Here is a 23,719-nt window from a genome sequence, read left to right as displayed (position 1 = left end):
GGCGCCAAGATGCACGGTTTGAGGCGATATCAGCCCAATGGCGGTGGTCAATGTGGCAGACACCAAGAGATTTCTTTAGGCAGTCCTTGTACCTCTTCTTTGATGCACCTCTGTCTCGGTGGCCAGTGGAGAGCTCTCCGTAGAACACGATCTTGGGAAGGCGATGGTCCTCCTTTGTGGAGACGTGACCTACCCAGTGCAGTTTGATCTTCAACAGCGTGGATTCGATGCTGTCGGCCTCTGCCATCTCGAGTACTTCGATGTTAGGGATGAAGTCGCTCCAATGAATATTGAGGATGGAGCGGAGACAACGCTGGTGGAAGCGTTCTAGGAGCCGTAGGTGATGCCGGTAGAGGACCCATGATTTGGAGCCGAACAGGAGTGTGGGTATGACAACGGCTCTGTATACACTAATCTTTGTGAGATTTTACAATTGGTTGTTTTTCCAGACTGTGTAGTCTTCCAAAGGCGCTATTTGCCTTGGCGAGTCTGTTGTCTATCTCGTTGTCTATCCTTGCATCTGATGAAATGGTGCAGCCGAGATAGGTAAACTGGTTGACCGATTTGAGTTTTGTGTGCCCTATGGAGATGTGGAGGGGCTGGTAGTCATGGTGGGGAGCTGGCTGATGGAGGACCTCAGTTTTCTTCAGGCTGACTTCCAGGCCAAACATTTTGGCAGTTTCCGCAGAACAGGAAACAGGCCAGGTCAGATACAGCAATGAGCTCTCTGAACCCTTCTCCATTAACAATGGCGTGAAGCAAGGCTGTGTTCTCGCACCAACCCTCTTTTCAATCTTCTTCAGCATGATGCTGAACCAAGCCATGAAAGACCTCAACAATGAAGACGCTGTTTACATCCGGTACCGCACGGATGGCAGTCTCTTCAATCTGAGGCGCCTGCAAGCTCACACCAAGACACAAGAGAAACTTGTCCGTGAACTACTCTTTGCAGAAGATGCCGCTTTAGTTGCCCATTCATGTTCCATCCTAATGTAATATTAAATGACAATAATGGAACCTTTACCTCACCTGTTTGGGACAAAATTGGACCCCTTGAAGATCAGAGTAGTCGGCTTTGTATAGAGCCAAAAGAGATGGGAGAGGTCTTAAATGTTTTTTTTAAATATATCAGTATTCACTCAGGAAACAGGCACAGATGTTGAAGTAAGGAAAACAAACAGTGAGATCATGGAACCTGTACAGATTTAAAAGGAGGAAGTGCTTGCTGTCTTAAAGCAAATAAGGGTGGGTAAATTCCCAGGGCCTGACAGGATATTCTCTCGGACCTTGAGGGAAGTTAGTGTAGAAATTGCATGGGCTCTGGCAGAAATATTTAAAATGTCTTTCGCCATGGGTGAGGTGCCAGAAGATTGAGGGTAGCTCACCTTGTTCCTTTCTTTAAAAAAGGCTCCAAAAGTAGCCCTGGAAATTATAGGCCAATGAGCCTGATGTCGGCGCTAGATAAATTATTGGAAGATGTTCAAAAAGATCGGATATACAATTTTTTGGAAAGCCTGAAACTGATTAGGAATAGTCAACGTGGCTTTGTGTGTGGTAGGTCATGTTTAACTGATCTTATAGTATTTTTCTAGGAGGATACCAGGAAAGTTGAAGAAGGAAAAGCTGTGGATGTTGTCCACATGGACTTTAGTAAGGCCTTTGACAAGATCCTACATGGGAGGTTAGTCAGGAAGGTTCAGACATTCGGTACTCATGGTGAAATTTTGAAGTAAAACATGAAAATCTGTAGACACCGTAGTTGAAGTAGTGAACTGGATTTGACAATGGCTGGATGGGAGAAGCCAGAGAGTAGTGGTGGATAATTGCTTTTCAAACTGGAGGCCTGTGACTGGTGGTGGGTCTCAGGGATCAGGGCTGGACCATTGTTATTTGTCATCGATATTAATGATCTGGATGATAATGTGGTAAAATGAATCAGCAAGTTTGCAGATGACTAAAATTGGAGGTGTTGTGGTCAGCGAAGTAGGCTTGCAAAGCTTGTGGAGGGATCTGAACCAGCTGGGAAAAATGGCAGATGGAATTTATTGCAGACAAATGTGAGGTGTTGCATTTTGGAAGGACAAACCAAGAAAGGATGTACACGGTGAACGGTAGGGTACGGAGGAGTGCGGTAGAACAGAGGGACCTAGGAATACATATACATAATTCCCTGAAAGTGGCATCACAGGTGGACAGGATTGTAAAGAGAGCTTTCGGCATATTGGCCTTCATAAATCAAATTATTGAGCAGAGGAGTTGGGATGTTGTGGTAAAGTTGTCTAGGACATTGGTGACGCAAAATTTGGAGTTTTGTGTGTATTTTTGGTCACTGAAGTACAGGAAAGATATCAATAAGGTAGAAAGAGGGCAGAGAAGATTTACTAGGATGTTGCCGGGACTTAAGGAACTGAGTTACAGGGAAAGGTTAAACAGGTTAGAACTTTATTCTTTGGAGCAGAGGAGAGATTTCGTCGAGATATTTAAAATTATGAGGGGATGGGCAGAGTAAATATAGGTCAGCTTTTTCCACTTTGGGTAAGTGAGATACAAACCAGAGACGCTGGGTTAAAAGTGAAAGGGGAAAAGTTCGGGGGAAATACGTGGGGAAACTTCTTCACACACAAAGTGGTGGGAGTGTGGAATGAGCTGCCAACTGAAGTGGTGAATGCAGGCTCAATTTTAACATTTAAGATGAATTTGGATAGGTGCATGGATGGGAGCGGTATGGAGGGCTATGGACAGGATGTAGGTCAGTGGAACTAAGCAACAAAAAAAATGGCTCAGCAGAGTCGAAAGGGTCAAAGGGGCCTGTGCTGTAACATTCTATGGTTCTAAGTCTTTTGTACCCTCTATTTACACAGTTAGTTTGTTTACATTTCTTTCTTTATTTATGTTTCTCTCTTTTATATACATTGCTTGACTTGTGTACAGTTTATTGCATTACTGATAAGTAGAAATTCTGCCTGGTCTTCAGAAAAAAGAATCTCAGGGTAGTATGTGACAATAAATCTGAAGTTTGAGGTTCATTCCTGGAACCCTGGCTCTCTGGTAGCTTCCCTCTGTTTGTCATCTTCCCAGATAAGTTCCTGACATGATTGTGGTGAATTTACTCTGTCCAAGATAACTGCCTGGGATGCAGTGATCCAGAACTGCTCAATGCCTCATATGGCCTTGTCTGAGATTTGTGAGCTGGAACCTCTGCCTCTTCAGGAGACAAAGAATTGGCGGAGGAACTCAGCAGATCCGACATCACCTGGGGGTAGAAATGGTTGCTCAATGTTTCAGGTCTGAACCCTTTATCAAGACTAGATGTGTAATTTTAACTATTGTATCTTATAAGGTGAAAGAAGCTGGGGATGGGGCCCAGAGGTGACAGAGTGTAGGACAGAAGCCATGGTGGAGAGACAGTTTGAGCGAGAAATAATTGGGAAGGGGAGGGCCGGGAAAGAATAATTTGAGAGCAAAAAGTAAGAAATAATCAGTAATTTGAATCAAGACTCTGCATCAGGACTGAGAGTATGGAGGTGGAATGGCCAGTATAAAGACTGTAAGACATAGGTGCAGAGTTGGGCCATTTGGCCCATCAAATCTGCTTTTGTATTTGAATCATGGTAAATATATTTTTCATCTCATCCCATCCCAGGGATAAACAGTCGGGTAGCATGAAAAGGAGTTGTAATACTCTGAGCTGTGCTACTCTGTGATCTGGGCTATGGACGAGGTGCAGGTCAGTGTCACTAGGTAGATTATTAGTTCAGCACAGATTAGAAAGGCCGAGGGGCCTGTTTTCTGTGCTGTGGATGTTCCATGTTTCGAGTATACTTAGTCTTGTATAGTTGTCAAGTCCCTGTGTGATTGTGAACTGTTGGTCAGGATGGCCAATGGTGGGGCTGTCTGGCCCTCTGCAAGTGTCCACCGAGATTCTGACTTGAAGCTGCAGACTTTTCTGAGCCACGAGTCTTTGGCAGGGCAGTGCTAACAGAGTCTTTGAATATTTTTCAGGCAGACCTGATGGGTTGTCACGGAGTAGGGGGGATGAGGTAAGTGTGGGGGTGTGGTGATGGGATTCCAGTCAGATCTGACATAATTATCATGGGGCAGGCTCAGTGCCAGGAGGCCTCTTCCTGCCCTGAATTTAGGTTCACAAGCACTGAAACACTGTCAGGCCATTTTACCAATGAGCTAGACATTTCAGCCAGAGCATTAACATCAACTTCTCCGGTTTCTGCAAGAACCATTTTAATTCTGTGCCCCACTCCCGCGCTGATGTGTCTGTCTATGGCCACGTAATGTCCCATCAAGACCACCCGAAAATTGGTGGAGCAACACCTAATATTCTGTCTGGGCTCACACCAACCAGATGGTATTGACATTGACTTCTTCAATTTCTTCTCGCCCATTCTCCTTCTCTTCCCTATCTCTCTGTCTCCTTTCCTCCAGCTCTCCACCTCCTTCCCTCTCCATTCAGAGAGTCCCCCCCGCCACCGCCGCTTGCTGCTGTGCCTTCCCTCCCATATTCACCTATTACCTCCTGCCTGTGCTCCTTCCCTACCCCTCCCTCCACTATTTTGTTCGGGTGCCTGCTGACATTTTGCTCTTACCTTGTTGAATGCTCAGTCCTGAAATGGTTCTGTCTCTTTATCTTTGCTACATAAAGAACGCTGTTTCAGCTGCTGAGTTTCTCCAGCATTGTGTTTTTACTTCAGTCACGGTGTTTGTATACTTTCACTACTTCTGCAAGCAGTCTAGCAAGTCATCTATAGCTGTAAAAGCATTTTGCAATATGCAGTGTTACTGTGAAAAGGTCTATTAGTGCATCGCGATGGCAACATGAGGTTCATTCAGGAGCCCGATGTCTGCTGAGAAGAAACTTCTCCGTGACTGAGGAGGGAGAGGAGAGTATGAAGTGGGTCAAGGCTGGATGGAAAGCTGGAGTTGATGAAAGCCATGGTCAGCTTCTCAAAGCACTTAACGTTGGATGTCAGAGCCTCCTACCAGCGGTCATTAGGCCCATTGTTTGGCTCTCGGGATGTGACCTGAGACTCTATGTGGGCCAGTAGCTTTGGTGGAGAGAAGAATTAGCCCATTCTGCATCACTGAGTGAGGATGGGTGGTGCTTGCCCTCATGTTGGCCCTCGAGGTGTCCCTAAGGGTAGGCTAAGGAGCTTGCACAAAGGAACTGTTTCAGGACCCCTGGCTGGAGGTAAGAGTGTGAAACCACAATGGGTTATATGCATGCAAACACTGGTGGAACAAATTCATTAAAAGGCTAAAGGTACCTTGCAGAAGGGGTCTGGCCCAAAACGTTTGTTGTATATCTTTACCTCCTAAGGATGCTGCGAGACCGCTTGAGTGCCTCCAGCATTTCTGTGTTTCCATTGCAGGCAAAATCTTCGCTAGGATTCTCCTAAATAGAATAATACCTAGTGTGGCCGAGAATATTCTCCCAGATTCACAGTGCGGCTTTCGCGCAAACAGAGGAACTACTGACATGGTCTTTGCCCTCAGACAGCTCCAAGAAAAGTGCAGAGAACAAAACAAAGGACTCTACATCACCTTTGTTGACCTCACCAAAGCCTTCGGCACCGTGAGCAGAAAAGGGCTTTGGCAAATACTAGAGCGCATCGGATGCCCTCCAAAGTTCCTCAACATGGTTATCCAACTGCACGAAAACCAACAAGGTCGGGTCAGATACAGCAATGAGCTCTCTGAACCCTTCTCCATTAACAATGGCGTGAAGCAAGGCTGTGTTCTCGCACCAACCCCCTTTTCAATCTTCTTCAGCATGATGCTGAACCAAGCCATGAAAGACCTCAACAATGAAGACGCTGTTTACATCCGGTACCGCACGGATGGCAGTCTCTTCAATCTGAGGCGCCTGCGAGCTCACACCAAGACACAAGAGAAACTTGTCCGTGAACTACTCTTTGCAGACGATGCCACTTTAGTTGCCCATTCAGAGCCAGCTCTTCAGCGCTTGACGTCCTGTTTTGCGGAAACTGCCAAAATGTTTGGCCTGGAAGTCAGCCTGAAGAAAACTGAGGTCCTCCATCAGCCAGCTCCCCACCATGACTACCAGCCCCCCCACATCTCCATCGGGCACACAAAACTCAAAACGGTCAACCAGTTTACCTATCTCGGCTGCACCATTTCATCAGATGCAAGGATCGACAACGAGATAGACAACAGACTCGCCAAGGCAAATAGTGCCTTTGGAAGACTACACAAAAGAGTCTGGAAAAACAACCAATTGAAAAATCTCACAAAGATTAGTGTATACAGAGCCGTTGTCATACCCACACTTCTGTTCGGCTCCGAATCATGGGTCCTCTACCGGCATCACCTACAGCTCCTAGAACGCTTCCACCAGTGTTGTCTCCGCTCCATCCTCAACATTCATTGGAGCGCTTTCATCCCTAACGTCGAAGTACTCGAGATGGCAGAGGTCGACAGCATCGAGTCCACGCTGCTGAAGATCCAGCTGCGCTGGGTGGGTCACGTCTCCAGAATGGAGGACCATCGCCTTCCCAAGATCGTGTTATATGGCGAGCTCTCCACTGGCCACTGAGACAGAGGTGCACCAAAGAAAAGGTACAAGGACTGCCTAAAGAAATCTCTTGGTGCCTGCCACATTGACCACCGCCAGTGGACTGATATCGCCTCAAACCGTGCATCTTGGCGCCTCACAGTTCGACGGGCAGCAACCTCCTTTGAAGAAGACTGCAGAGCCCACCTCACTGACAAATGGCAAAGGAGGAAAAACCCAACACCCAACCCCAACCCACCAATTTTCCCCTGCAACCGCTGCAACCGTGTCTGCCTGTCCCGCATCGGACTTGTCAGCCACAAACGAGCCTGCAGCTGACGTGGACATTTACCCCCTCCATAAATCTTCGTCCGCGAAGCCAAGCCAAAGAAAACAATAAAGCACCAGCAGACTTCTGTGTTTCACTAGTAATTGACAGGCCTGTTTTGACTTGTCTGTGGTAGATCTCAAATGAAAAATAGTTGCATTCAATGAAGATGTGTTATGATCCGTGTTCCCACTCGAAAACCTATTCCTGTTCTAGAACCCCAGTTACAATTAACCCTCAGGTCAAAATCAACTGAAGGCAGCCAACAACATAAAGAAGCCCCATCATCCTGGTCACAACCTCTTCCCACTGCTACCAACCATTGGGCACGCTATATATGTACCATTCTCGTTGATTTTGTAGGTTTTATAACGTACCTGTTAAGCTGCAGCAAGAATTTCAGACCATATAGAATGTGCCTCATACAATGCATATGATTGGTTGTTGTAATGCAGGCTGTGTGGTGTGATTGGCCCTTGGATGCAGGCTATGCAGTGTGATTGGCCCTTGTGATGCAGGCTGCATTGTGATTGGCCCTTGTGATGCAGGCTGCATTGTGATTGGCCCTTGTGATGCAGGCTGCATTGTGATTGGCCCTTGTGATGCAGGCTGCATTGTGATTGGCCGTTGTGATGCAGGCTGCATTGGGATTGGCCCTTGTGATGCAGGCTGCATTGGGATTGGCCCTTGTGATGCAGGCTGCATTGTGATTGGCCCTTGGATGAAGGCTATGCAGTGTGATTGGCCATTGTGATGCAGACTGCATTGTGATTGGTCCTTGGATGAGGGCTATGCAGTGTGATTGGCCCTTGTGATGCAGGCTGCATTGTGATTGGCCCTTGTGATGCAGGCTGCATTTTGATTGGCCCTTGTGATGCAGGCTGCATTGTGATTGGCCCTTGTGATACAGGCTGCATTGTGATTGGCCCTTGTGATGCAGGCTGTGTTTTGTTCTCAATCGTCATTGCAGGGGCATTGTTGCATGTGGTGAGCGATGAAACTGATAGGTTACCCAGAGGGGGAAAGGGGAATGGGGACAGAGGCTGCTGCCTGGATCCAAGAAAACTGATTAGAAGGAGAGGCTGGACAAACAATCAGAGGCTGAGGGGAGACCTGACAGAGGTGTATAAAATCATGAGGCAGTGAAAGGGTGGGCAGTCAGTATCGTAGAATAAGAACTTCACACACTTCATTTATATTTTAGAGGCTTTTGAATTTTAATTTTTTACCCAGTTACTAACATCTTAGTCATATCTCGGGATTCTCCCTAGCCCTTGTCTGCTAGAACCATCTCATACCCCTTCCTTACTGCTCCATCAAATGAGCTCCTACATCCTCTTGTACTGCCCCAAGGATTAATTTGATTTGAACATGGCTTCATCTTTCCTTTATCAACATTCCTAATGGTTCCTGTCATTTACAGTGTATGTCATACCTAAAATGCATGACCTCAGACTTGTCTAGATCAAATTTCATCTGCCACTGTTTCACCCAACTTTTCCACTGATCTGTGTCCATCTGCATTCTCTGGTGACCTTCTTTGCCATCCATGGCTCTACCAGCTTTCATGGTGTAGAGGAAACAGGGAGGCTGCAGCAGGACTTAGACAGGTGAGGAGAATGGGCAGAGAAGTAGCAAATGAAATACAATGTCAGAAAGTGTACGGTCATGCACTTTGGTAGAAAAAAATAAATGGGTAGACCATTTTATAAATGGAGAGAAAATATAAACTACCCAGATGCAAAGGGACCTGGGAATCCTCAAAAGTAAACTTGCAGGTTGAGTCGGCGGTGAAGAAGGCAAATGTAACGCTGGCATTCATTTCACGAGGAATAGAATCTAAGCAGGATGTGATGTTGAGGCTTTATAAGGCCCTGGTGAGACCTCACTTGGAGGATTGTGAGCAGTTTTGGGCTCCTCATTTAAGAAAGGATGTTCTGACGTTGGAGAGGGTTCAGAAAAGGTTCCCAATAGTATAGATCTTCTAGCCATTAGTGTAAGAAAAGCAATCATACGATCCGCAGGAAGAGATAAATAAGTCAAATCTATCATAGGTAATCCAAAAATTGCAGTAATGGGATGTGGTTGTAAATCAATATTCAAAACGGTAGATATAATGGAAAAAATTTCCTTCCAATAATTCTGTAAAGAGGGACAGGACCAAAACATATGTGTAAGGGAAGCTATTTCCAATTGACATTTATCACATATAGGATCGATATGAAAATAAAAGCGATGGAGTTTATCTTTAGACATATGAGCTCTATGAACAACTTTAAACTGTATCAGTGAATGTTTTGCACATAGAGAAGAGGAGTTTACCAGTCGCAGAATTTTATTCCAATTTTCATTGGAAATATGAAGGTTGAGTTCTCTTTCCCAATCATTTTTAAACTTTCCAAAAGTCCCAGAATTTATTTTTGTAATTATATTATATAATTTAGATATCACACCTTTTGGAGGGAATTTAGAATATAGTATATCCTCTAAAACAGTCGTAGTCTCCCGATTGGGAAAAGAGGGTAAAGTCGAAACTAAGAAACTCCTAATCTGCAAATATCGAAAGAAATGAGATCGAGGTAAATCATATTTCATGGATAATTGTTCAAATGACATGAAAGAGTTATCCAAGAATAAATCCGAAAAGCATGTTATACCTTTAACATCTATACTATTGAATTGGAAAGAGGTTAATCCTCCCACTGTTTTCCAATGGTTTACCCAAACTATACTATGTTTAAATTTAGAGAAAATTAGAAACTCTGTCTATGAATCCCCTTCTAAGTTTGAGTTAACCTGGTGACCATTTATTCAATATTTTCATTTGTGGTGAGTTGATCTGGCTCTGTTTTCTTTTTATGATTATGTATGATAATTGGGCTGTTAGATGAGATCGGAGTGATCGGCGTGGTTTAGCTATATCGGTAGATTTTTTAAAAAAGTTTTTAATTCAGATTTGTTTTGTTTCCTTTTTGGGGTTTTTTTTCTCTCTTTTTTTATATATTTTTATTAATTATATCATTTTTTTTTAGAGATAGTTCATACTCTAAACTGATCTAAAAAATTTTTTTTATGATATATTTTTATTCTGTAATATTATTGTTTAATATCTCTGTATTAATTCGTTATTTACTATGTATTTTTCATATCTCTTTGAACTGTATGTGTTTATAAATTATAATAATAATAAAAAGATTGGAAAAGAAAGAAAAGGTTCCCAAGGATGATTCTGGGAATGAAAGGGTTATCATATGACAGCTCTTGGCCTGTTCTCATTGGAATTTAGGAGAATGAGGGGGGATCTTATTGAAACATTTTGAATGTTGAAAGGCACGGACAAAATAGATATAGAAAGACTGTTTCCCATAGTGGGAGAGTCTGGGTCAAGAGGGTATAACTTCAGGATTGAAGGCCATCCACTTCGAACAAAGATGAATAGGACATTTTTCATCAAGGTGGTGAATCTGTTGAATTTGATGCCACAGGTGGTTGTGAAGGTCAGGTCATTGAATGCATTTAAGGCAGAGATTGATAGATTCTTGATTAGCCAGGGGATCAAAGGTTATGGGGACAAGGCCATGTAGTGGGGCTGGGTGGGGAAATGGATCAGCTCACGATTAAATGGTGGGGCAGACTCGATGGGCTGAATAGCCTATTTCTGCTCCCATGTCTTATGGGCTCCCTAAGGAGAAAGCAAAACTACCGACTTTGGCTGATCTCTGCACTAATTCCAGTCAGTGCAGAGATTATGTTGTCAAGCTCAGAGTTCAGTTGGGAGGCAAGGTGTGTACTTTATGAAGGAAATTCTTTTAATTACCTTTATCTTAGCTGGCTACCTTGTCGGAAGTGGCTATGGTAATTATTCTGTCAGGGAAGCATAGAATGGATATATATTTAGGAGACTAGTCCAAAAACTTTGGGCCCATGGAATCTAAGGCAAATTGGCAAACTGGATTCAAGATTCACTTGTTATTCGGGGGCAGAGGGTGATGGGGAAGAGTTCTGTGGCAGTGGTGAACCACAAAGAATTGTAAGTAAGTCAAGTTTATTCTCATCTGATTGTACAAATCTTCTTTTCTTTGGCTTGGCTTCGCGGACGAATATTTATGGAGGGGTATGTCTACGTCTGCTGCAGGCTCGTTGGTGACTGACAAGTCCGATGCGGGACAGGCAGGCACGGTTGCAGCGGTTGCAAGGGAAAATTGGTGGGTTGGGGTTGGGTGTTGGGTTTTTCCTCCTTTGTCTTTTGTCAGTGAGGTGGGCTCTGCGGTCTTCTTCAAAGGAGGTTGCTGCCCGCCGAACTGTGAGGCGCCAAGATGCACGGTTGGAGGCGATATCAGCCCACTGGCAGTGGTCAATGTGGCAGGCACCAAGAGATTTCTTTAAGCAGTCCTTGTACCTCTTCTTTGGTGCACCTCTGTCTCGGTGGCCAGTGGAGAGCTCGCCATAGAACACGATCTTGGGAAGGGATGGACCTCCATTCTGGAGACGTGACCCACCCAGCGCAGTTGGGTCTTCAGCAGCATGGATTCGATGCTTGCGGACTCTGCCAGCTCGAGTACTTCGATGTTGGTGATGAAGTCACTCCAATGAACATTGAGGATGGAGCGGAGACAGCGCTGATGGAAGCGTTCTAAGAGCCGTAGGTGATGCCGATAGAGGACCCATGATTCGGAGCTGAACAGGAGTGTGGGTTTGACAACGACTCTGTGCACGCTGTTCTTTGTGTGTTTCTTCAGGTGGTTGTTTTTCCAGACACTTTTGTGTAGTCTTGTGTAGTTTTGTGTAGGATTGTACAAATACAACACAATGAAACAGCGTTCTCTGGTCCTCGGTGCAGACATACAACCAGCTATAACACACCTACAGACAAATAATTATATATATAAAAATAAATAGAAATTGTCTTCTGCCAATCAGAGTCTCGGAGGGCCAGTGTGAGCAGTTCCTTAGGTCATTTACCGTTCTCACTGCCTGTGGGAAGAAGCTGTTCCTCAGCCTGGTGGCGCTGGCTCTGATCCTCCTGGATCTCTTCCTCGATTGGAGCCGCTGAAAGATCCTGCGTGCGGGGTGGAAGGGGTCCTCCATGATTTTGCACGCCCTCTTCAGACAATGATCCCAATAGATCATGTCGATATTGGCCGGGGTGGGGGGGATCTCTGTGCCACTGTTATCGTCCTGTGGATTGACCTCTGATCCATTTCTTACCACTCTGTGATACAGCTGGGCAGAATGCTCTTAATAGAGCTCCTGTAAAAGGATGACATAATGGTGGTAGGTAGCTTTGCTTCTTCGTCTTCTCAGAAAATGTAGTCAGTGTTGCACCTTCCTGACAAGTGAGATGTTGAATGTCCACAATAGGTCACTAGTTAAATTAAGTCCAAGAACTTGGTGCTCTCCACTCTCTCTACTGCAGAGTTGTTGATGTGTAGTGGACAGTGGTCATTTCTGGTCCTGAAGTCCATGATCATCTCCTTCGTCTTGTTACTTTCACACCACTTCACGAGATTTTCCACCTCTTCTCTGCAGTGCGACTCCTTGTTGTTGCTGATGAGGCCCAACGACTATTGAAGCTGGATCTGGCGATACTGTCGTGGGTCAGTATAGCATGAACAGGAGTGGGCTGAGTAAACAGCCCTGAGGTGTGCCAGTCTTCAGCGCAACGGTGCTCAATATTCTGCTACCAACCCGGTCAGACTGGTCTTTCCGTTAGGAAATCCAGGATCCAGTTACAGAGAGGGGTGTTGAGTCCTTTTGGTGATGGAACCCTTGCTGTTTTACGGATGTATTAACAAGTTGAACATGAATAGGTTAGAAGATGGTGGTATTGTTAGGATAATGAGAGCAAACGCACAAGGGCAGCTGAAAGATGACACTCTTTAGAAGGAATGATAGAGCAGTTCATACACAATGAATGATGGGTCTGGGAAGGATCAGGGGGAGCTCTGAGCATGGATCCAAGGACTCTTGAAGATGCTGGCATAGCTGTATAAGGTGAAGAAGACATGAATGTTATTTCCCATCAGTAGCTTCAGCATGGAGTACAGGCCTGGGGGATTTATGAAACTTTATAACCCATTGATTAGACCCCAGCTGGTCGGTTCAGTAGAAGAAGGAAGTGATTGTGGTGGAGAGGTTGCAGAGGGGAGTGTTGCCTGGAATGGATGAGAGAAGCTGGGTTTCTGTTCCTTGGAGTACAGGAGGCTGAGGGAAACCTGATAGAGGTGAGTGGCAGAAATGGGGTCTGTAGTGGATGTGGTATAAGGAGTCTGATGTATTGGACAGACAGACAGACAGCATATTTATCAGTACTAGCGCAGCCCTCTGATTGGACCATTCAGCTGGAAACCTGTGCTTCCAACCAATCAAAATTGGAAGTTTAACCCCAGAGCATTGGAACTCTGGGTGGCAGTGACCATATGCAGATTAGACAGGGAACACCAAACATGTGTGGACCTATACTGCAGGGGAGATGTGCTCCGTGGCGTTGGGTGACCAGCCTGCGTTGACGGCTTTATTTCTTTGGGATCAGGGAGGTGACAGTTGCAGTGGCTCAGACCATTGGCATGTGTGAACAGTAGACAGGAGTCGGCCATTCGACCTGTCGAGCCTGCTCTGCCATTCAATAAGATCAGGGCTGATCTGGTCCTGATCCTGCTTCACATACAAGCCATAATTCCCCAATTCTGGTCTTAAATACATTTAATCAGGCACCTCTACTGCTTCCTTTAGCAGAGAATTCCACAGATTCACTGATCTCTGGGAGAAGCAATTTAAATGTAGACATACAGCATGGTAACAGGCTCTTTCAGTCCTCAAATCCATGCCACCCAATTGACCTACGACCACCGGTACATTTTTGAAGGGTGGGAGGAAATGAGAGCACCCGGAGGAAACCCACGCAGGCATGGGGAGAAAGTACAAGCTCCTTACGAACAGTGCAGGATTCAAACCCCAGTTGCTGGCGCTGTGATACCATTGTGCAAACCCTGCTCCTCTTATCTTTGGCTTAAATCCTAAGTCTGTGGTGTCATTCCCCCCCCCACCACCCCAGTTCTAGTCTTGCCTGCTGGTGGAAACCACCTCGCTGATTCAACCTTGTCTGTCCCTTTCATAATTTTGTATGTTTCTGTATGATTCTCCCTCATCCTTCTACACTTTCCACCTGGTTTCCTGGTTCCTGTTTGATTGATCCTTGCTATGCCATTGGCAGCATAGTTTAGCACTGAAGGTACTTTATCAATGCCAGGTACATTGTACTTCCCCTCATAACCAATCTTCCCTTCCTGGACTCTAATTGGCCCCATCTTGTTTGTATACAAATGAATTCAATCCCATTTTCCACTCCCATCGACTCTGTACTTTGCAGTGTACACACGGGTGTGGGCCCGTGTTCCTGGTCTATCCGCTCAAGACAACAGCCAAGAGAAACTTGTCAAAGGGAATTAGATTTGACCGATCCCTCGAAGTGCTGATTGCAGGTTGATTGCCTCCTGTAAATAGTTCACAGTGGAAGTAGCTGGGAGGAGAGCCAGGGTGGATTTGATGGCAGCTGAGACAGAATAAACTTGGAGAAGTGCCATTGACAATGTCTGAGTTTCGTTCCACGTTGTTGAAATGTCTTCTGACACCTCACCTCTGTTGAACAATTACATGAATACCTCTAAGGAAAGAATTAAAACACGAAAGTCTGCAGACACCGTGTGGTTGCAGGTTAAAAACGATGTTGGAGAAACTCAGCTAGTCAACCAGTGTACGTTGTACAAAAAAGATAAAGATGTTTTGGGCTTGAGCGTTATATCTTGCTGAAGGGCAATATTTTGAGGAAACCACAAGCAAGCTCGATAAAGGACATGTTGCTGTGTATTTAACCATAAAACGATATGACCACTTACAGCACAGAACAGGCCAGTTCGGCCCTACTAGTCCATGCCGTAACAAATCCCCACCCTCCTAGTCCCACTGACCAGCACCCGGTCCATATCCCTCCAGTCCTCTCCTCTCCATGTAACTATCCAGTCTTTCCTTAAATGTAACCAATGATCCCGCCTCGACCACATCTGCCGGAAGCTCATTCCACATCCCCACAACCCTTTGCGTAAAGAAATTTCCCCTCATGTTCCCCTTATAATTTTCCCCCTTCAATCTTAAACCATGCCCTCTAGTTTGAATCTCCCCCTTTCTTAATTGAAAAAGCCTATCCACATTTACTCTGTCTGTCCCTTTTAAAATCTTAAACACCTCTATCAAGTCCCCCCTCAATCTTCTACGCTCCAGAGAAAAAAGCCCTAGTCTTCACAACCTTTCCCTGGAACTCAGACCCTGAAATCCTGTCAACATTCTCGTGAACCTTCTCTGCACTCTCTCTATTTTGTTTATATCTTTCCTATAATTTGGTGACCAAAACTGTACACAGTACTCCAAATTTGGCCTCACCAATGCCCTGTACAATTTCATCATAACCTCCCTACTCTTGAATTCAATACTCCGATTGATGAAGGCCAACATTCCAAATGCCTTCTTCACCACACCATCTACCTGAGTATCAGCCTTGAGGGTACTATTTACCACAACTCCTAAATCCCTTTGTTGCTCTGCACTCCTCAATTGTCTACCATTTAATGCATATGACCTATTTAGATTTGCCTTTCCAAAATGCAGCACCTCACATTTATCTGTATTAAATTCCATCAGCCATTTCTCAGTCCACACTTCCAGCCTTCCTAAATCACCTTTTAATCTACGGTAATCTTCCTCACTGTCCACAACACCACCAATCTTTGTATCATCCGCAAACTTGCTTATCCAATTCTCCACCCCTACTTCCAGATCGTTAATATATATAACAAATAATAGTGGACCCAGGACCGTTCCCTGAGGAACTCCACTAGTCACCGGCCTCCAATTGGACAAACAATTTTCTACCACTACTCTCTGACACCTCCCATCCAACCATTGCTGAATCCATTTCACTACCTCCTTATTTATACCTAATGCCTCCACCTTTTTTCCTAACCTCCTGTGGGGAACTTTGTCAAAAGCTTTACTAAAATCTAAATAGACAACATCCACAGCTTTCCCTTCATCACCTTTTTTGTAACCCCCTCGAAAAACTCAATCAGGTTTGTCAAGCATGATCTACCCCTGACAAAACCATACTGATTACTCCCTAGCAATCCCTGTACCTCCAAATATTTGTAAATACCATCCCTCAGAACACTTTCCATAAACTTGCCCACCACAGACATCAGACTCACGGGCCTATAATTCCAAGGTTTACATTTAGACCCTTTCTTAAACAGCGGAACCACATGTGCTACCCTCCAATCCTTTGGCACTACCCCCGTGGCCAGTGACATCCTAAATATCTCTGTTAATGGCCCCACTATCTGTCCACTAGCCTCCCTGAGTGTCCTTGGGAATATTTTGTCCGGTCCCGGAGATTTATCCACCTTTATCTTTTTCAACACAGCCATCACTACCTCCTCAGTTATCCTTATATGCTTCATGACCTCCCCACTATTTTTCTGTACCTCAACTGGTTCAATATTTTTTCCCTAGTGAATACCGAGGCAAAGAAATCATTCAAAATTTCCCCCATTTCCTCAGACTTCTCACTCAGCCTACCCTCACTATCTACAAGGGGTCCAATTTTATCCCTCACTAATCTTTTACTTTTAATGTACCTATAGAAACCCTTTGGATTTATTTTTACTCTGTCTGCCAAAGCCTCTTTGTGCCTTTTTTTGGCCTTTCTAATTTCTTTCTTAAGATTCCTTCTACACTCCTTGTAGTCCTCCTTCAAACTCTCAGCTCCCTGCTCTTTATACTTCTTGTACACCTCCCTTTTTCTCCTAACCAAATTTGGATTTTCAAAAAGGCTTTTGACAAGGTGCCGCACATGATGCTGCTTAAGAAGATGAGAGCCCATGGTATAACATGAAAGGTACCAGCATGGGTAGAGCAATGGATGATTGGCAGGAAACAGATGCTCCTTTCACACCATCAATTACATCTGAGTTAACTGCATGAATCACGCGGTGTGAAATAACATAACCAGGCAGGGTTAGCAATTTCATCCGGGCTCTGAAAACATGAAGGGACCAGTCAGAGTCTGACTGAGTTAAGTCACCAATCACCTTCTGATGGTGTGAAAGCACAATCTGCTCTTACTTTGTCGTCGCTGGAGGTGGGATCCCTATAAAATTCTTAAGTTGCAAAATTACCTGCAAATAGCGCACGGTGTGAAAGGCTCCCGGGGTCAACTTGCCCTGCAAATTTTCCCGTTTCCTAGGAGGGTTGGCATTGAGAAAGGGGCTAGAGAGTGGGAAAACGGAGTCCAGAGGCCCCCAAAAACCAGCAGGAATAGAAATACACTACAACACAGGGTTAATTAAACAAAATTATATTTGAACAAGAAAACAGAATTAAACTTTAACTTATTACTTAACCTACTTACTTAACCTAACTACTTAATCTCCCCTCTAATACTAAGTGCAGGTGTAGTTATATTTGAACAAGAAAACAGAATTAAACTTTAACTTATTACTTAACCTACTTACTTAACCTACTTCATCTCCCCTCTAATACTAAGCGCAGGTGTGTGTAATGTATATTTAAGATTAGAAAAGTTCTTTGGATCACAGTCCAATCTCATTGGTTGCAGGCCATTCTTGTACTGTGTACAGAAGTTAGCATTAACAAAGTTCACCAGGCTTTGGCAAATGGTTGCCACTCAGGAGGGTTCTTGATGGTTTTCAGAGAGAGATTCCTTTTCCAGGACATCCACAACTGATTCCTTCTTAATGAGTCTTCAGGGTTCCCCTTCAGGGTTCTCCAGATGATCCTCTTTCTTTCAAGTCACCTTTCACACTGCTAGTCTTCTCCTTCGACCAGGCAGCCTTCCAAAGTTTGCCAGCTTGTCCTTGAACTGAAATAATTTCTGTGACTCCTATCTCTGTTTCACACCCTCCCTCTCTGAGAGCAAAACGGTTCTGAGTCTGCCTGCAAAGATCACATGCTCTCCCAGGCAAACTGTATTCTGCAACTTTATTGCTTTCTTGCAAAAAGCACTCTGCAAAAGTCCTGCAAATATTCTGTGTTTTAAAATGTGTTTTAAAATTCCTCCCAAACCACCTCTAAATACTCTGTCACAGTATCCCGGACCAGTCCCCAATTTTGTTATGAACCGAGCGTAACAAGCTGGTCAATCCATTGAAATGGCCCAGTCATTCACAGAGCCGGCTTGGCTCTGAATTCCACCAAATGGCCGGTCACAAGAGCTGCTTCAAAAAGCTCTTTCCTCTCCAGCCATCAGAATGATCCTTTGCAAAAATCACAATGTCTTTGTAAATGTATTGAATCTGGAACAGACTGACAGGCCTCCCCTCAGTTCTTCCAACGTATCGAAGTGTCGCTTGGTTGCAGCTTGCGATGTGATGGTGCTTGTGTGACATGTTAACTGTGACCATTCAGTTCCTCCTGTCTACAGGGATAATCCCATTTTACTAAAACAGGAGCTCGTAATAAGGGATTCTATTCTAGATTGGATACCAGTGGTGTTCCACAAGGAAGTGTTGGGACCACTTCTTTTTGCATTGTATGTTAATAATTTGGATTGCAGAATAAATGGCTTTGTGGCAAAGTTTGCAAATGATACAAAGGTAGATGGAGGGTCAGGTTGTGTGATGAGGAAACGGAGAGGCTGCAGAGAGACTTAGATACATTAGGAGAATGGGTAAAGAAGCGGGAAATGAAATAATGTTGGAAAGTGTCTGGTTGGAGGAAGGAGTAAAATGAAAGACTAATATTTTAATAGAGAGAAAATTCAAAATTCAACAGTTCAAAGGGGTTTAGGAATCCTTATGTAGGATATTCTAATGGTTAACATCCAGATTGAGTCAATTGTGAAGAAGGCAATTGCAATGTTGGTATTTATGGCTAGAGGAATAGGATATAAGAGCAGGGATGTGATGTTGAAGTTTTATAAGGCCTTGTGTACGGAGAATATTCACAAGAATAATCCCTAGAATGAAGGGATTGGCATATGAGGAATGTTTGACAACTCTTGGACTGTATTCCTTAGAGTTCAGAACCTCAGAGAAGCATTTTGAATGTTGAAAGGCCTGGACACAGTACAGGCACACAATCCTTTTTCCGGACATCTAAATTTCGGAAAGCTCCAAAAACTGACATTTTTTTCCAGATGCTGGTACAGCGGAGGGAGAGAAAGAGAGAGGGCAGCGCGACTCGGGTGGGTGAGGAGGGAGAGAGACGGCAGCACGACTCAGGTGGGCGGGGGGAGAGACAGCAGCGCGACTAGGTTGGACGGGGGGACAAGAGAGACAGAAGCGTGACTCGGGTGGGCGAGGGGAGAGAGAGATGGCAGCGACACTCAGGTGGGGGGGGAACAGCAGCACGACTAGGTTGGACGGGGGGAGGAGAGAGAGGGTCGGCAGCGTGACTCGGGTGGGAGAGAGAGCAGCGCGACTTGGGTGGGTGGGAGGAGCTACGGCAGCGTGACTCAGGTGGGCAAGGGGGGAAGAGAGATGGCAGCACGACTCGGGTGGCCTGGGGGAAGAGAGACAGCAGCATAACTCGGATGGGCGGGGGAGAGAGACATCAGCATGACTAGGTTGGGCGGGGGGTGGCGAGAGAGAGACGGCAGCGCAACTCGGGTGGGCGAGGGGGGAGAGAGATAGCAGCTCGACTGGAAGGAGTGGATACGGCAGCATAATTCGGGTGGGCTGGTGCAGCTGGCCTTTTTTTCTGAAATCCGGAAAAATCGGAAATTCGCAACGCACTGTCCCGCAAGGGTTTCTGTAGATGTGGCAACGTTGTTTCCCATGGTAGGGGAGTCAAGGAAAAGTGAGCACAATTTCAGCAATTGGTGTACCCATTTAAAACCGAGATTCGGAGAAATATTTTTACCCAGAGAGCCGTGAACCTCAGGAATCTGCTACCACGGGCAGCTGTGGAGGCCAGTTCGTTGGACGTATTTAAGGCAGAGATTGATAGGTATCTGAATAGTCAGGGTATCAAAGGTTATGGGGAGAAGGCCGGGGAGTGGGGCTGAGTGGGAGAATGGATCAGACTCGATGGGCTGAATTACCTGCATCTGCTTTTCTATCTTACGGATTTATCTACATTTATGTTTTAAGATCTCCAGCAGCACCTTTTCTGTAAAATGGTGTATATTCAAGACATATTCCCTGAGTTTTCTTCAGGGTAAAAATCTGAATACCTGAAAGTGTTTCCCTTTACTAGTAACTTATCCCCACACGGGCCATCAGGAAGTGTAACACAGAAAATGTGCTTGCCCTAAGCTGCTTTTATTTATGGCACATGCATGTAGGCAGTCAGATGATCTCAGAGAGTTGGCGAAGATCGATCTATCCAAACCTAGCACCTTAGGTTTGAGAAAATGCTCTTTTTGGGAGCTCTCCGATGCTTGCAGTGCAGCAGGTAGACCTTCGGCGCCTGTTGGACTGGCTTTTTCCTGGCTCTTCTCCTTTGTTTGGCCTTGAACTTGGGGTGCCTGTCCCTCTTAAAGCTTAGTTGCAGCGTTGCTCTGATTGATTTGGGCTTGCGTCTCTGCCGCAGCCTCCTCTTCTGCCTTTTGCAGGACCTGCGCCCCCTTCGTGCCATCGCTCAGTAGCTCTCACCTGCTTTGCCAGGCTCGGCCCCAGCAACATACCTGCAGTGATGCAATAATGCAGCTCATTGTGACGGGCTCCTTGGGAGGTGCTGGTCACCACAAGGCCAACATCCGGCTCCGTTATTAGGTCGTGCAGGGGAGGAGCTGTCTTCGTGGACTGCACTTGCTCACTTGGCTCGGTCTTTGAGAGCTCAGGCAGCGCGAGGTGCCATTTTGCAGTGGCGATTGCGATTGGCTTCTGTGAAAGCTGCACCTTGTGTAGTAAAGGGCAGCCAAGAGTTGATGTTTAATCTCCTCCTTTGCTCCTGAGAGAAATCTGCTGACTGGCATCATACCTTGCAGTGTCATTTTAGAGTTGCAGAAAGGACAGGGTTTTAATCTGTGACCCACTAACAATCTGAACATTAGAACAGAGGTAAAACACCAAAGTCCACAGACGCGGTGGTTGAAGTAAAAACACAACGCTGGAGAAACTCAGCAGGTTATATAGCAAAGGTAAAGATTCAGAACTGACGTTTCAGGTATGATGAAGAGCTCAAGCCTTGATGAAGGGCTCAAGCCCTTTATCTTTGCTATATAAAGGACACTGCTTGACCTGCTGAGTTTCTCCAGCGTGGTGTTTTTATTTCAATCATGGTGCCTGCAGACACTTGTGTTTTACTCCACAGCTGAAAGTCTTCCCACCTTGTAATATGACACACCAGGGTTGGAATTAAGCTAAAATCTCTTGACGCGCCTTCACACAATGGAAATGTATGCAAACGCTTCACGAGGGGTTTGTGAAATGTTGGACATTGAATTGTCAAGTAGGGTGAGGTATTGGTAGATGGGAAGGAAGGCAGTTATTGGTTCAGGCAGTTGTGGGTGTCGATGTGTCATGTCATGAGAAATCAATCCAGCTGTAAACTGCACCTAATTCTGTGCTGTTGATGTGAAAAGTGGTCCATCTGAAAAGGTCACTGGTGCCAGTATTATGAGCCCAGAGGACCCATAAACCCAGCAGCAATAGACATTCACCAAGACAAATGATTATTTAAACAAAAGGTGCTGTTAATTATCTTTAAATGTGAAAACTGAATCAAACTTTAACGTATCTATTATTAACTTAATTTAACTTAACCCCCTTCTAATTCTAAGCATGTGGGTGTGTAATGTGTGTGTAAGTTCAGAAAAATTCTTTGGTTCACAGTCCAATCTCACTTCTCATTCCTCCAAGTTCACTGGTTGCAGGCAATTTTTATTCTGTGCACAGAATTTAACATTTATAAAGTTCACCAGGCTTTGGCGCTCGAAGGTAAATGGTTACCACTCAGGAAGGTTCTTGTGGGTTTTCAGAGAGAGATGTGTTGTTCCAGAACACCCACAACTGATTTACTTCCATCGGCCACTTCAGTGTCTTGCTGACGAAACTTGCCCCCTCAGGGTTCTCCAGATGATAACCTCTTTCTTTCAGGTCACCACAGTGTTCCTTTCTGTTTCTCTTATTCCAAGTGAAACATTAGACAGCCAGACCTCTCCTCTTGCATGAACCACAAGGGCTTTGACCAGGCTGTCTTCCAAAAGCTTGCCAGCTTGTCCTGTTCCAGTCCCAGCTGGCTGTAACACTGTACAAGTGATCTCTGCTTCTCTTTCCCTCTCTCTCTCTCTCTCACACACACACACTCTGAGACTGAGAGAAAGCCTGTTTGACTCTCTCTGCTTCAAAAAAAACATGACCCTCTTACAACAGCAAGTCTCCTGCAGTCAAAAGCTGAGCCAGCGTTCTCTTTCACCTGTTGCTTTTGGGTAAACAAGAATCCATTCGTGAAGTCTCTTGAGCACTCTTCAAAGCTCTTGCAAAAATGTGCGAGAAGCCACTATGCCTCCAGTATTTAAAATAAGATCTGTTTTAAAGTGTTTGCATGTGACCTACTCTTAACAAACTTTTCCCAAATTGCCTCCCAAAAACATTTCTATTTACTCTTGTCGCGCTCGTTAGAAACTGATGAAATACTTTGGCTCCCTCGCGTGCATTATGAAACACTGGTTCGCGTAGGATGCATATGAACGTAATGAAGGTCCTGCCTGCCTTGACTTGATTAAATCTGCCTTGCAGCTCATGTCCACCTTGTCTCAGCTTTTGAAAGGACCAGGTCCCTCTATACTCTTGAACTCTGTCTGTGCAGCAGATTGAGTAGAGTCACGTGGAAGATGTGGAGAGACTTTGCGTTCACATTTGCCTCTAGCTCAGTACTGAGTAGGTGTCTGGATGATCTAATGACGTGCATACTCATTAACCAATGTAGTTTATTATTACTTTACCCCAGGAAAGTTGTTGCCGCTTGCGCATGTAATCTTTGGACTCCTCCAAGGTTGAGATGGATTCGTTGAATTTCCTTGCAAGGTCATGGAAACGATTTGAATTCTCATTCTGACCCTGATTTTCCATGAGATTTTGTGTGCATTATGGCACTTTGGGACTATTTGGAAGGAGTGGGGGAAAGGATCATTGAGCTTTATGGCCAGGTGAACTCCTGCACCTTGAACTGATATGACTGAAGGTGGTGAAGCCACCCTGAGTTTGTCTGTTTGTCTTCATTCCACTCACCAGGTCAATGAAATGCAGAAGAACATGTCACTAGAGGTTCAATCTGATGCCAATTCAAATATACCATGCCCAGTTCTTGACATCAGGACCACCTTCCTGCTCAAACCTCCAATCCCTCCATATCAATAAATTGTTGCCACTGACCAAACTGTATGCCTTGAATGAGAAAACTTCTTCGACCTGAGCCCTTGTGAGGTGGTGGGAGGTGTGGAACGAGCTCCCAGCTGAAGAATTGAATGTGGGCTCGATTTTAACATTTAAAAAGAATTTGGGCAAGTGCATGGACGGGAGAAATAAGGAGGGCTATGAACTGGGTGGAGGTCCGTGGGACTATGCAGAATAATGGTTTGGCACAGACTAGAAGGGCCAAACTGGCCTGTTTCTGTGCGGTAATGTTTTATGGTTCCAACCCTATGACAGAAGGTATTGGTTATGAAGACAGCCAAGTGAAGTATGAGTGTGTTAATTCTTCAGCATGAAACGTACAGTAGACCGGCTGGGCTGGTGACAACTCCACATTTGTCTGTACTGTTCTTCCTGGTCACTTGGCCTTGCCAGATTATTGTTGAGCCTGTGGCTGCAGGGTGAGGGATGAAGACCACCTCTCCTATGGTGTGCGCT

The 23,719-nt window shown here is 45.1% G+C and overlaps 1 protein-coding gene across 3 annotated transcripts in view; it reads left to right on the top strand.

Annotated features, from left to right (window-relative positions):
* Positions 1-23,719, top strand: part of ppp1r16a (protein phosphatase 1, regulatory subunit 16A) — a 143,139-nt gene that overhangs the window by 35,938 nt on the left and 83,482 nt on the right. The window lies entirely within an intron of this gene.

Source organism: Narcine bancroftii, chromosome 1 (assembly GCF_036971445.1).
Source record: "Narcine bancroftii isolate sNarBan1 chromosome 1, sNarBan1.hap1, whole genome shotgun sequence".
NCBI lineage: Eukaryota > Metazoa > Chordata > Chondrichthyes > Torpediniformes > Narcinidae > Narcine > Narcine bancroftii.
The sequence above is the reverse complement of the archived record's forward strand: the minus strand, read 5'-3'. Positions and strand labels throughout refer to the sequence as shown.